The sequence below is a fragment of the Carlito syrichta genome, unplaced genomic scaffold (genome assembly GCF_000164805.1).
Source record: "Carlito syrichta isolate Samal-C Ts95f unplaced genomic scaffold, Tarsius_syrichta-2.0.1 Scaffold303979, whole genome shotgun sequence".
In the NCBI taxonomy this organism is placed as follows: Eukaryota; Metazoa; Chordata; class Mammalia; order Primates; family Tarsiidae; genus Carlito; species Carlito syrichta.
The window spans coordinates 109897-122549 of NW_007248075.1; the positions used below are offsets into that span (position 1 = coordinate 109897).

Here is a 12653-nt window from a genome sequence, read left to right on the forward strand (position 1 = left end):
AACTGCTAGGGGAGGGAGAGGCATACCTCATCAACAAGGGTACCTGCATAATCAACGTTTGTATACCTAACCCTGAATTGTACTCCACTCTTTAAAATTTTTTAAAAAAAGAATCTAAAAAAAAACAACAATCAAAAAAGAAATTTATACTATAAATTTCTTTCTAAGACCCACTTTAACTGCATTGCCTAAATTTGGATACATATTGATTTAATAATTATTGACATAAGTATTTTCTGTTTTCTTATAAATTTTCTTAACCCACAAATTGTTTGTAACTGTACTTGTCCCCCCAAAATCATTATACAGGTAATCAGAAAGAATAAATTTTTAATTTTTTCTTATTTCTAAAAAAACCCCCAGAAAACAGTTTGAGAGCATCATAAATGTCAACTCCTGCTACTGTGATGATAATGATGATATGGCGGGATTGGCCTTGATTTCACTGTTTCCTTTTTGACTGAAAATTCTTAACCTTGAATAAATGTATTTGTTCCCAAGGTTTGGGGTCGGAGCTGTGTAGGTGTCTTTTCTGAAAGGACCTAGAATGGTATGCTTTTCTAATCCCTTATCCAACTTCCATTTTGTTTTATCTTCCTCTTGGCCCTGGTGCCTTTAATTTCTTCTCATCAGACTTTTCAAAGTACTGCCTCTAGCAGCTTCCTCTTTCTACTGCTCATTTGCAGCCCCCCGTGGTGCTGCTGTACTCTGTGAACAGCCTTGATGCAATTGTGTATAAAAGAAAGTCCCAGATGACTAAATGAAGGTCTGTGGTCTTTACCTACAAACTAAGATGTGTAGGCTTCAACATATTCTCTTTGAAATAATTTTGTCAGATGTGTGCCTACTTTCTGGCAATTTATAATGTGATTTCAAGTTGATGTAAATTGACAGTTCATCTCCAGCTATGAAAAATAACAGGAGGTTGCTAAATTTTCTTGGGGGTGGATGTGTGTGGAGAGAGTGAAGAGTTAAATTCCTGTTGACAGAGGCTGGGAGAGTGCTAGTCCTATAAACCTGAAAAGAAGAAACAGACATGTAAGGGTATTTGAAAATAAAAAGCAATTGTATTACTTTTCAATAACACTAACAATGTGAACTAGCTGTTAACCAAGTGTTTTCAAGAAGAGGTCCTGCTGGGACTACTTTTAATTTGGCAATTAGCAGCGCCATTTACATACAAGTAATGTGCTGAAGTTCTTAAAAACAGTCTACCTCTACCCTTAATTAGAGGGTCAAAAGAAATCTCGTTAATCTTACTAACATGTGGAGCAAATATTTCCTTAATAGACAATAGAAAGATAGTATTGCAGCCAGCTCAGAAAGGATAATCACAGATTTAAAACGGGAAAACTTTGAATCAATCACTCTAAATACTGCATTAAAAATGGTAGCCTTTCTGTTACCTGTTGTCATCGCCAGTTTTTCAAGTCTCTCGTAAACATTCCAGTCTCAGCTGTTAATTTCATAAGGTTGTGGGAATTAGGTGAAAACTGGGAGTTTGAATGATCAACTACAATTCTCTCATTTTCCCATTGAAGGAGAGGGTGGTGTGACCTTGCCCAAGGTCAGAATATTCGTTGGCAGCTGCTCTTCTCTCCGGACTCAATAATGTTGAGTACTCTTCTCTGATTAGTACTCTTCTCTCCGGACTCAATAATGTTTTCCATCCACTGTACTGTGTTGAGTTCCATTTCTGCTTATGCCACAACTACCTCCATTCTGTCTTCAACTCTATGAATAATAAACCTCTCCAAAAAGCCAACCAGCTGTCCCTGGCTCAGCTTTTACCAGTCATCATTAACCTTTTTCATCTTTGCCAGTCATCTTATAACTGGGTGCTGTGACTGCAGAGTACCCCCAACAAGAATCAGAGTGAGACCATTCTGCTTAAGTGATGTGACTTGAGTTAGCAAATCAAAGTCCCCTTAGCTTCTAATGAGCTTTCTGTGGCATCATTTCTCCTCCTGCTGGCCAATGATTCCCGCTATTACAGCCATGTCTTTAGGTCAAGGCTTAACTAGCGTAGATGCCTACAAAACTCATGCGGGTAAAAACAGGTCAAGGTGGCACCTGCCTGATCTGTAGGGAGTTGTTACTATTCAGCTCTAATATCTTGCCACCAGCAGTGCCAGATCTCTCTATTTATGAGAAGAGATCGTAAGACCAGGTTTCTATTAAAATCTCCCAATTAGTATATGCAGGAAGATAATTCTGAATTCCTTAAACAATAGATAGTCTAAGGAATTTGTAAATATAGCTCATGAACCTGTTAATTGGTGACTTCTACTTCAAGTTCATTCATTATTGCACTCCACGTGTATATACTGAGGTCCTATTGTATTTTTGTCTAGCGTTATGATACATATGTTTATTCTATAGCCAATAAAAAGCCAGTGAAAAAGATGTTTCCCACCACTGCTAATCCCACCCCCCTTCTCCTGGCAATTTCCTACCACTGCCAATCCCTTTCTTATAGTTTTATGATAATTGTTCAAGGTCTGCTTATGAACTCAGTTCTTTGTTTCTGTGATAGATCCCTCAGTATTATAGACTCTAAGTCTATCCAAGTTGCTGCGAAGTTCATAACTCTGTCCTTTATGGCTGCATAGTATTCCATCGTGTATAGGTACCACATTTTTTTAATCCAGTCCTCTTTCAATTGGCAGCACGGTTGATTCCATGTTATTGCTATTGTGAATAATGCTCCAATAAATATGCATGTGCAGGTATCTTTTTCATAGAGTGATTTGAGTTCCTCCAAATATATTCACAGCAGGGGGACTGCGGGGTCATGTGGAAGGTCAAGTTTTAGATCTTTTAGGAATCACCACACTGTTTTCCAGAGAGGTTGTACTAGTTTACAGTCCCACCAGCAGTGTAGAAGTGTTCCTTTTTCGCCGCATCCTCTCTAGCATCTGTCGTTTTTTGTGAATTATCCATGATGGCCATCCTGACTGGAGTTAGGCAGTAACTCAGTGTGGTTTTAATTTGCATTTATTTGATGACTAGGAAGGCTGAGTATTTTTTCATGTATTGTTGGCTGCTCGTGTGTCTTCTTTTGAGAAGTGTCTCTTCATATCTTTTGCCCACTTTGTAACGGGGCTATTTGTTAGCGGGAAACTGCCAGGGGAGGGAGGGACACACCTCATCAACAAGGGAACCTACATAATGAATATTTGTATACCTAACCCTGAATTGTACCCTACACCTTTAAAATTAAAAATTAAAAAAGTTGCTGTTGCCTTGCTAAGCTATGGTGTGGCCATGTACTCTTTGAGCTATGGCTAGTCCATGTTTTCTCAAGCTTTGGCCCCCTTCCCTATCTTGGGGAGGTGAATATCCTCTTTCCCTCTCTCTAATTTACTTTCTAAATAAACTATATTTTCTAATCTAAAAGAAATGAGCAAAGAATGTGAACAGACATTTCTCAAAAGAAGATACACAGTTGGCCAATATTTCATATGAAAAGATGCTCAATGTGACTAATTATTAGGAAAATAAATGCAAATCACAGTTGCAGATACCACTTTATGCCCAATAGGATAGCAAGCAAATAAATAAATAAATAAAGACTTGGCTTTTACCTCAGTATAATGAACCTCTCTGCATGACTCTGCTCCTTAAAGTTGGAGTGACTGGATGAATACACTGCACATCTTCTTTTCTCTCAGTCTCATATAAGATCAACCCTGCCCCACACTCTGGAGCACATTTTTGTCTTTAGTTAGATACAAATGAAACATTTCTGTAACCAGCATTTAGATGACCTTGCATCAACGTGGCCTACTGTTCGTCCTCTTGACCACATGCCCTATGTTTACCAGTACTTTGCTCTCTAGTCCTCCTTAACACCTCTCTCTTCCTCATCCTGTCCCCTCTATCCTCCTTCCACATAGTCTATTCAGACCTCCTCATCTCTCTCCCAAGAGCTATCCTAGTCTTCTCATCTTCAACTACGCCTCCCACTTGAATTCATCCACACTCTGCTGCCATTCTGTTCTAAGATAGAGCATTGCAGGTATTTTATAAAGGAATTTAGGAGTAGGCTGTTATGATTTGTGAAGTGTGTGTTCTTTAACCTTACCTTTTTCTCATGTTGAGATTCTTAGAAATGTTTTTGGACCTAGACCAAAAAAATTAAATTAGAATACAGTAATTTGTGCAGAAAAATCTCTACAATGCAATTCTTAGATGATGCAGTAATCCTAAGAAATGATACATTTCAGATGCCCTGAATCTGGGATTCTTGGAGATTTCAGGTTTTAGACAGATGGAGATTTCTCTGCCCAACATTGCTTCTTTCCTCATAATCTTCAGCAGACAGTAGTATTCTAGAGTCAGGGAGATAGCCGAGTTTCTAGATCTGCTTGCTAGGATACTTGGGACCTAGGAAAATTTATTTCCTTAAGGTGTCATTTCCTCATGTACAAAATGCAGATACCACCACCTTCTTCATAAAGGAGAGTGTTTTGTAAAAGCACTTCTAGTGTCATGTTAATAACATAGGCTCTAGAGTTCAACCTCGGTTCAGGTCTTTGTTCTGCCACTGCCATCTGTGTAAGCCTCTGAAATGGAGATAAAAATAATGAAATGAGATCATGTTTGTGAAATGCTTGGCATGTAAAACGGTATAGGCAAAGATGATACAGATGATGTTGGAAGATGAAGTTGTTTTCTGACTATGTTCTTTGTCCTCAGGAAAGAGACAATAATGGACGTTAATGTGTATCAAGCACTGAGACTATTCTGGGTACTGTGCTAAGTACATAAGGAGCTGTTTAATCCTCACAACAGTCCTGTGGCATTGGCACTTATAGGAGGTGTTTATTATCCCTATTTTACAGATGAGGAAACTGAGTTTGGTAGAAGTTATGTATCTTGTCAAAAGCTACAACTTGTAAGAGCTGGGATATAGCAACAAGGGGCCTGCCTCCAAATCCATTCTCTTAACCTCTAAATTATTGCTGCTTTATGGGCGGTGGGAAGAATAGATCAGTAGAAGATGGGTCAGCATAGAGGCCGATCAAGGGAAAGGAAGGTGATAGAGGCAGTTTTGACATTCAAGCTGAAAATACACCTCCTTGCATTGCAGAGCAGAAAGACCGAGTGCTCATTGCTACAGCTGACTGCTTCCAACTCTGCTGGTAAAGGGTGGGAGGAGGGCGTTTCAGGGTTGTAGACCCTTAGAGTCTTGATGACCAACTTGGCCAGGGATCATCAAATCCTTGGACAGCTAGAAAAGATGAAATTTCTCAGAAAAATAATTTAGTAATTCTTTTTTTAAAAAATTAACTGACAAGGAGACTGTATTTTCTTCTTGGATTCATTATTTATATCCTACCAACTTCCAAAATGATGACTCGCAGCAGGTTACAACAAAAGACACACAAACAATAGAATGTTCAGACAAGGGTGAAAGGTCAAGAGACTGGGTATTTGAGCTATCCATTTAGCACATTATTTTCCCAGCTGGGAAATCTACTGCAAAACTAAGATCAGAAGGGTGCTTCATAAATATATAGGTTAATTCTAGCAATATATTTGAAGTGCTTAGATAGCAAACCTCTCTGTATTTCACTATAATGGCCCAGCTTAATTTGTCATCTTTTTTTCCCTCCTTTTAAAGCATTGCTGAGACTTTAAGATACTCATTGTGAATTAATTTGGGATTTGGCATAATAACATTAATCATGCTAAAAGAATTCATTTGACAGTAATGCAGTATAATTAGTGATGTACGAAATCCATTGAGATCTACCAATAATTATAGAATCATTATTTTAAAACCTTATATAGGCACTCTTTTTTCTTTTCTATTTTGAATCTGTAGCTTGCAGAGGCAAAGTCTCAGCTCTGACAATTTGCTTTTTGGGATACTGGACAGAGGTATCAAGAATAAACCCCAGTAGACTTAGCGTTTACCATAGAGGCCCTTTGCTTGGGGCAAGGTATAAGAATTGCCTTAAAGAGGACTATTTAATCCTGAAAACGGCCGGCCAAATCACATGGAATTATTGGAAAGACTTACAAAAATAGTCGGGACTGTGCAAACCTAGAGGTGGATGAGGGTTGAAGACTGGTAGAGCATGAGGCAATACCTAGAAATTCCTATTCTGAGATTGGAGTGAATGTTTAATCTTTCTTAAAATTACTAGCAGTGAATTTGGAGTGAGAGGAGGTAAAGAAGTTTGTTTCTTTGGTTGTAGATCTTTTTAGATCTCTTAACAGTATGAAATCTTAAAAATTAACAGGCCGACTTTTATATCATTTTACATAAGAAAACCTGACGCCCATTAAGGTTGTGTGGCTTATTCAAGTATACTTTCTGGTGACCCAATCAGGTCTAGACTCCAAATGTCTGCATTTCAGAAACCATAGTCTTCTGGTCATAAACTCTATTTAAAAAAAATTCAACAGGAGTCTTCTCAGAAATAAACTCTGTTTTTGTAGGAGTTTAGAATCAGCTCTTAACAAGAATTCCTAGAGAGAAGTAGGCCCAGTGTTCTAGATTATCTTTTGCATCTAAAATGGTAATAGCCACATACCATCTTTGAGATAATAGTCATTCAGATGAATTTTTGTATTCTTTGGCTCAGTTGAAGAACTGTGATTTTAAAAAAGCCTAAGACTCCAGAATAAGACAGTCTAATAGGATTCTCTCAGTATTGGAAATGTTCTCTATCCGTGTTATTCAATAGAATTTTCTGTGACAATTTTCTGTGACAATGAAGATCTTTTTCTCAGTACTGTTCACTATAGTAGCCAAGAGCCAGTATGGCTGCTAGAAACGTGGGTAGTGTGACTGATTTTGTGTAATTTTTTTCTACTTCCAATTAATTTGAATTTAAAGAGACACGTGTGGCTGGTTGATACCATATTGGACAGCACAGCTCTCTCTATAAAGACATAGAACAATTGTGTGTGTCAGTGATATTATACTATTAAATTTGAATATGCCCAAATGTTTGAATCTCAATCCTACATTCTAGGAGGAGTATAGTAAGGCACTTTACAGGGTATGATTTGCAGAGCCTGGACTCAAAACCTAGCTGTCCCAGCTGCAGGTAAACTCAGGCAAGTGTCTTAGCCTCTTGTGGAGTAATAATTCTTACCCTCCTGGAATACAGTGAAGAGTAGAGTATAGACAAGTAAAGCAGTTAATAGAGGTGAATTGCTTAGGACAGTGCTTTGCATGTACAAGATGCTAAACACATGGTGGTCAACCTACAGGCAACGCAAGCCTTTGTCACCTGGTCCTGAGCTGATTGCCACCATCCTCTGTCCTTTTACTCAATATCCTTGTGGCACAAGCAAGTATGTTGTAACAAAAAGACTAATCTTGTCATTCTTGTTTATCTCTTCCCAGTCCTCTTATGCATGAACTAGTGAAAAATCATACCCTTATAATCTCACACTCTACCTGGCATACCCAAGGCACTCAAATAGCTACTAAATCAGAGTATGTCATTAACACTGTTGGAATTTATTATGAATTGTAAATTCTGGTCACCATATAAAAATACAGAAAAAAGACAGACTCTATTAACCCACAACAGGGTTTACAGATTAATATTTTGCTGTGTTATAGATACCTCTCTTAAAAGAAGTCTCGTGATGATATATCATTTGGAAACCCTCCTCCACTCTTTTTGCAATGTAGCAGGCTATCAGCAAAGATTGTTTTTGCTTTGGCACTTCCATGTTCAAAACTTTCAGTTACTCTTGCCTACAAAATAACTTTCACACTAAAATAGAGTGTTCGAATTATTCTACAACCTCATCCCAATTTTCTGTTCTCAACTTTTTCATCTGTGGGCTTGTCTCTCTCAAGTAGCTTGTATTTACTGACATCTAAGTTTTGTCGTTTTATGAAGAGCCATCCTTCAATGTTAGTGTCCACTATATCTAGGAAAACACAGTGCTAATTGTAGCAAAAAGCACACAGTTGATGATCTGAGAATATTTGTTCGCAAAGTGAATTTATTGTTGGACAACACATAAGCCTTTAACATTCATAGAAAATATGGTTTATATCATATTTTTAAATCTCATTATCTTAATTTGATTTGATTTGTAGGATCCTAATGTTGGGTCTTGTTTGGACAAAGAGAATGAGGCAAAGCAGGAGGACGTTAGTAGATAGTAGCAATAAAACATTTAATTTACATTTAAAATTAGGAAAGAGGAAGATAATAATAATGGGCCAGATTGCAGTGAGGAACAAATAAAATTGAAGCCTACTGTTAGAGTATAGTGTACTTTTTGTGGTGGGAATCAAAGTATTGTTTCATAGAAACTAATTTATACTCCTCAACTTGCTAAATTCTGTAGTGCTTTGAATATAAATGACAAAGCTTCTGCTCTCACATAGAGGTTCAACTGGAGAGAGATTACTGATCCACAAATGTATCTCAGTCTAGAAATTGAACAATTATCTGTGGATAGTGCTAAAATATCACTGGACATGTAGACTTGATGACTTAGGGTATAGCAATTAAACAAAAGGGATGAGTTAGTGATGCTTTTGAGGTGTTTGAGATTGATTGAGAAAATAGGGGTGCCAAGGACAGAGATGGTAATTGAGAATATATGTTTTTGTATAAGAATGAGGAGTTTGATTTTGGATATATCAGAACAGAGATGTCAGCAGGGGAGGCATATACAGGCACAGCAACACACTCTTGAAAATCAAAGCTCCTGGGTGCTATATTCTAGGCGACTATAAGAACAAACTATACTGTTCAAATAGTTGTATTGTTAGATCAGGATAAATGACCCAAATGAGATTAAATATGATACTCCCATCACTACCTTATTTGCAGACCAAATGTGCTCATCTTAAGAAATTGAGTGAAAAGACTAATCTGCATGTTTTCTTGCCTTTACCTCAACTGAACTTCCAAATAAGAGTCACCAAGGGTTCATTCAATTAATTTACAGAGTACACTCAAGACTCTTAAAGGTGGAGAAGAATGAACTCCTGTCATCTACCCCCCGTTACTATCCCAGCATGACAGTTTGATCAAGTGATGTTGCTACCATAACCTCACATATCCTGAAATTATACTTTTCTTGCAGAAACTATAGATACCTCATGATCTGTGATATTTAACTATACCCTTAAATTGGCATGAAAAAAAAAGGAAAACCTGAAAATTTCTATGCAAGAGTTTAATTATATTTCATTTATTGATCTTTATATAGGAATTATCTACGTTGCTCTGAGTTCCTTAGTTCTTACTCCCAGCGTAAGTTTGAACTTTATTGTCCCTAAAAGAATAATATTTAAAGATAGTTGTATATAATGGAACTGTTTTTATAAGTCAATCCTGCAGCCCACGTGGTTTCTACATAACGATGAAATGCAGTTAGCATAGTCTTTGGCTTGGGTAGGGATGTATTGGGATTGAAAGCTCTATGTGATATCTGCTTATTTATCAGGTCTTAAGAATTTGGGTATCTGATCCAAGTAACTAACAAACATGAAAAAATGCTCAGCTTCACTAATCATCAGATGAATGCAAATCAAAACTATAATGAGATACCACCTTACAGTAGTCAGGATGGCTATCATTAAAAAGTCAAAATACAACAGGTATTGGCGAGGCTGTGGCAAAAAGGGAATGCTTCTACGGTGTTGGTGGGAATGTAACCTATATCATCTTTTGTGGAAGGCAGTGTGGTGTTTTCCCAAGGATACCATACAGCCTGGCAATCCCATTTCTGGGAATATACCCAGAAGAACGTAAATTGCTCTCCCAAAAGGTCACCTGCACATGTATGTTTATTGCAGCACTACTCACAATAGCAAAGACATGGAACTGGCCCAGATGCCCATCAAAAGTAGACTGGGTAAAGAAAATGTGATACATATACACGGTGGAATACTGTGCAGCCATAAAGACGAACAAAGTTGTGTTCTTTGCAGCAACATGGATGCAGCTGGAGACCATCATTCTCAGTGAACGATCACAGAAACAAACAAAAAAACGGAATACTACATGTCCTCATAAGTGGGCCTGAATCACTGGACCCACAAACACAAAGGGGGAACAACAGACACTGGCCACTGCCAAAGGGGGGTTGGAGGGAAGAGGGACAAGAAGCACGCAAAAACACACTGGGTACCAGGTCTACTACCAGCAGAGAGGGCTCGCTGGAGGCCGAAACCCAAACCTTGCCTGCACACAACTACATGATGTAGCAAATCCTCCCATGTACCCCACAACTCTAAAATAAATAAATAAAAGGGAATAAAAAAGTAATCTGGTCATCTCCAGTAGTTCTTTAAAAAGCAGGCGTATGACCAGAGCGCCAGAAACATGTAAAAGAACCAGTGTCTTTTCAAGTTAATGTAGGCCGGGTGCGGTGACTCATGCCTATAATCCCAGCACTTTGGGAGGCCGAGGTGAGAGGATTGCCTGAGCCCACAGGTTCGAGACCAGCCTGGGCAATTTGGCAAGACCAAATTGGCAATAAATTAAAAAATTAGCCGGGCTTGGTGGCACGTGCCTGTAGTTCCAGCTACTTAGAAGGGTGAGGTGAAGGATCACCTGAGTCCAGCAGGTTGATGCTGGGGTGACCACTGAGCATGCCACTGCACTCTAGCCTGGGTGACAGAGTGAGACTTCAAATCAAAAATAAGTAAATTAAAATAAATAAATAAGTTAATACGGTTAAGAACTATTCCTACCCTGAACACACACTAAGAAATACTGTTAGCCGGGCTTGGTGGCTCAGCCTGTAATCCCGCGCCTTTGGGAGGCTGAGGTGAGTGGATTGCCTGAGTTCATGGGTTCGAGACCCGCCTGGGCAGCGAGACCTCATCTCTACAATAAATCAAAAAATCAGCCGGGCGTGGTAGCGCATGCCTGTAATTCCGGCCACTTGGAAGGCTGAGGTGGAAGGATCGCCGGAGCCCAGCAGGTTGAGGCTGCAGTGGCCGGGAGCGGCCACTGCACTCCAGTATGGGTGACAGAGTGGGGCTCCAACTCAAAAACAAAACAAAACAAAACAAAACAAACAAACAAAAAAGAAATACTGTTACCCACCTCTGATCTGGATATTATGATATAGACTCACCAGTCTTTTTTTCCCCCAAGATACTAATTTTGTTAGGTGTATTTTTTTAAGGTATATCACTGAAGCTGATTTGGATATGTATTCAAGTGAGTTGGTATGAGTGGGTGCTAGAAATTTTGTATTTTGCTGGGCTCAGGTGATCCTTTCACCTCAGCCTTCCAAGTAGCTGGACCCACAGGCATGTGCCACCACACCTGGCTAATTTTTTGATTTATTGTAGAGACGAGGTCTCGCCATGTTGTTCAGGCTGGTCTCGAACCCCTGAACTCAGGCAATCCTCTCATCTTTACCTCCTGATGTGCTGGGATTATAGACATGAGCCACTGTGCCGGGTCCACAATTTTGCATTTTCAATACACACTAATGCCAGCTGGCAACAGGTAAGAAATTTTATTGTGCTTTGCTACAGATGTGACAAACAATACCAAAGGATGACTTTGTTTCTTGTAATGTAGGTATATTCCCAAACCAAATCCTCACCGTCTTTGTACAAAGTGATAGTTTCATTGTGGGATGTAATAAGGAAAGGAGAGACCCAAGGGGTTAGAAATATTTTTGAACAGAGTATTGTAAGTCAAAGTTAATGGTTTTTGAAAGTAGAAAAAATAGTTTGCAAAAGCAAAACTCACGTTGTGGTGGAATTTTGAAGTCTAAGTGGGTTTATACCGTGGGAAGTCAACATGTGTAGAGTCTGTCCCTTGTCAGAATTTCTATTGCTTTCTACTTATATGTCATAAATAAAGGGGTAACGAACGCCCTATCAAAGTATCTCTGGCCTCAGTGGACTGGATTTGAAAGACCAGATGCCTTTTGTACCAAAGGTGTGATCCATCTATTATGTGCCAAAGGTGTGAGTCATACTTGTAACAAAAAATAACCCATCTAATAAGTAACTATATCTTTCAGGCCTCCAGCAAATGTAAAGATGGAAAAACCTAGGTAAAACAGATGAGCTCTATCTCCTGAACTGCTTTGTACTTAAAGGAGTCTTTTTCAATTAAAAAAAAAATATATATATATATGTATATATATCTCCTGTAGTCTTAATTGTTTTTTAATTTAGACTCAGTTTCTGGAGGTTCTTTTTTGTGGTTGTGGCTTTTCAGCTTTCAACTTTTTTCTCGGCAAACAGTGTCATCTCCTTGTCTGCCTATGCTTTTCAGGGTCTTTTGCTTAATCAGGTAAAGTCTATCGACTCCCCCATAGACAGACCCTTGTGATTGATTTAATTTTTCAGCTCAAAATTCTCACTTAGTTTTCCTCCAATTATGCAATCATTTTTCTTCCATTTAGAGGTTTTCTCTTCTTAGCTCATAGTCGACGTATAGTGATTCTAAATTATTTGGCCATACAAATCATCCTTATTTTATATGAGTAATTCCTAGAAATTGGACTGGTTTTAAGAAAGCAACTTAGATACAACAAATTTTGAAACAGAAAAGAAAGAGAATGTTATTGCCCCGAAATGATTGCTATTAGTGTTTTGGTCATGTTTTTTTTCCTAGTCTTTATTGTATACATCGAAATGCCTATTTTGTTTTTTAAGAAGAGTGTTAGGAAAGACATCA

General features: G+C 38.4%; 1 pseudogene; it reads right to left on the reverse strand.

The window, feature by feature from the left end:
• Positions 1-1814, reverse strand: part of LOC103261671 — a 3229-nt pseudogene extending 1415 nt beyond the window's left edge.
• Positions 1815-12653: the final 10839 nt, after the last annotated feature.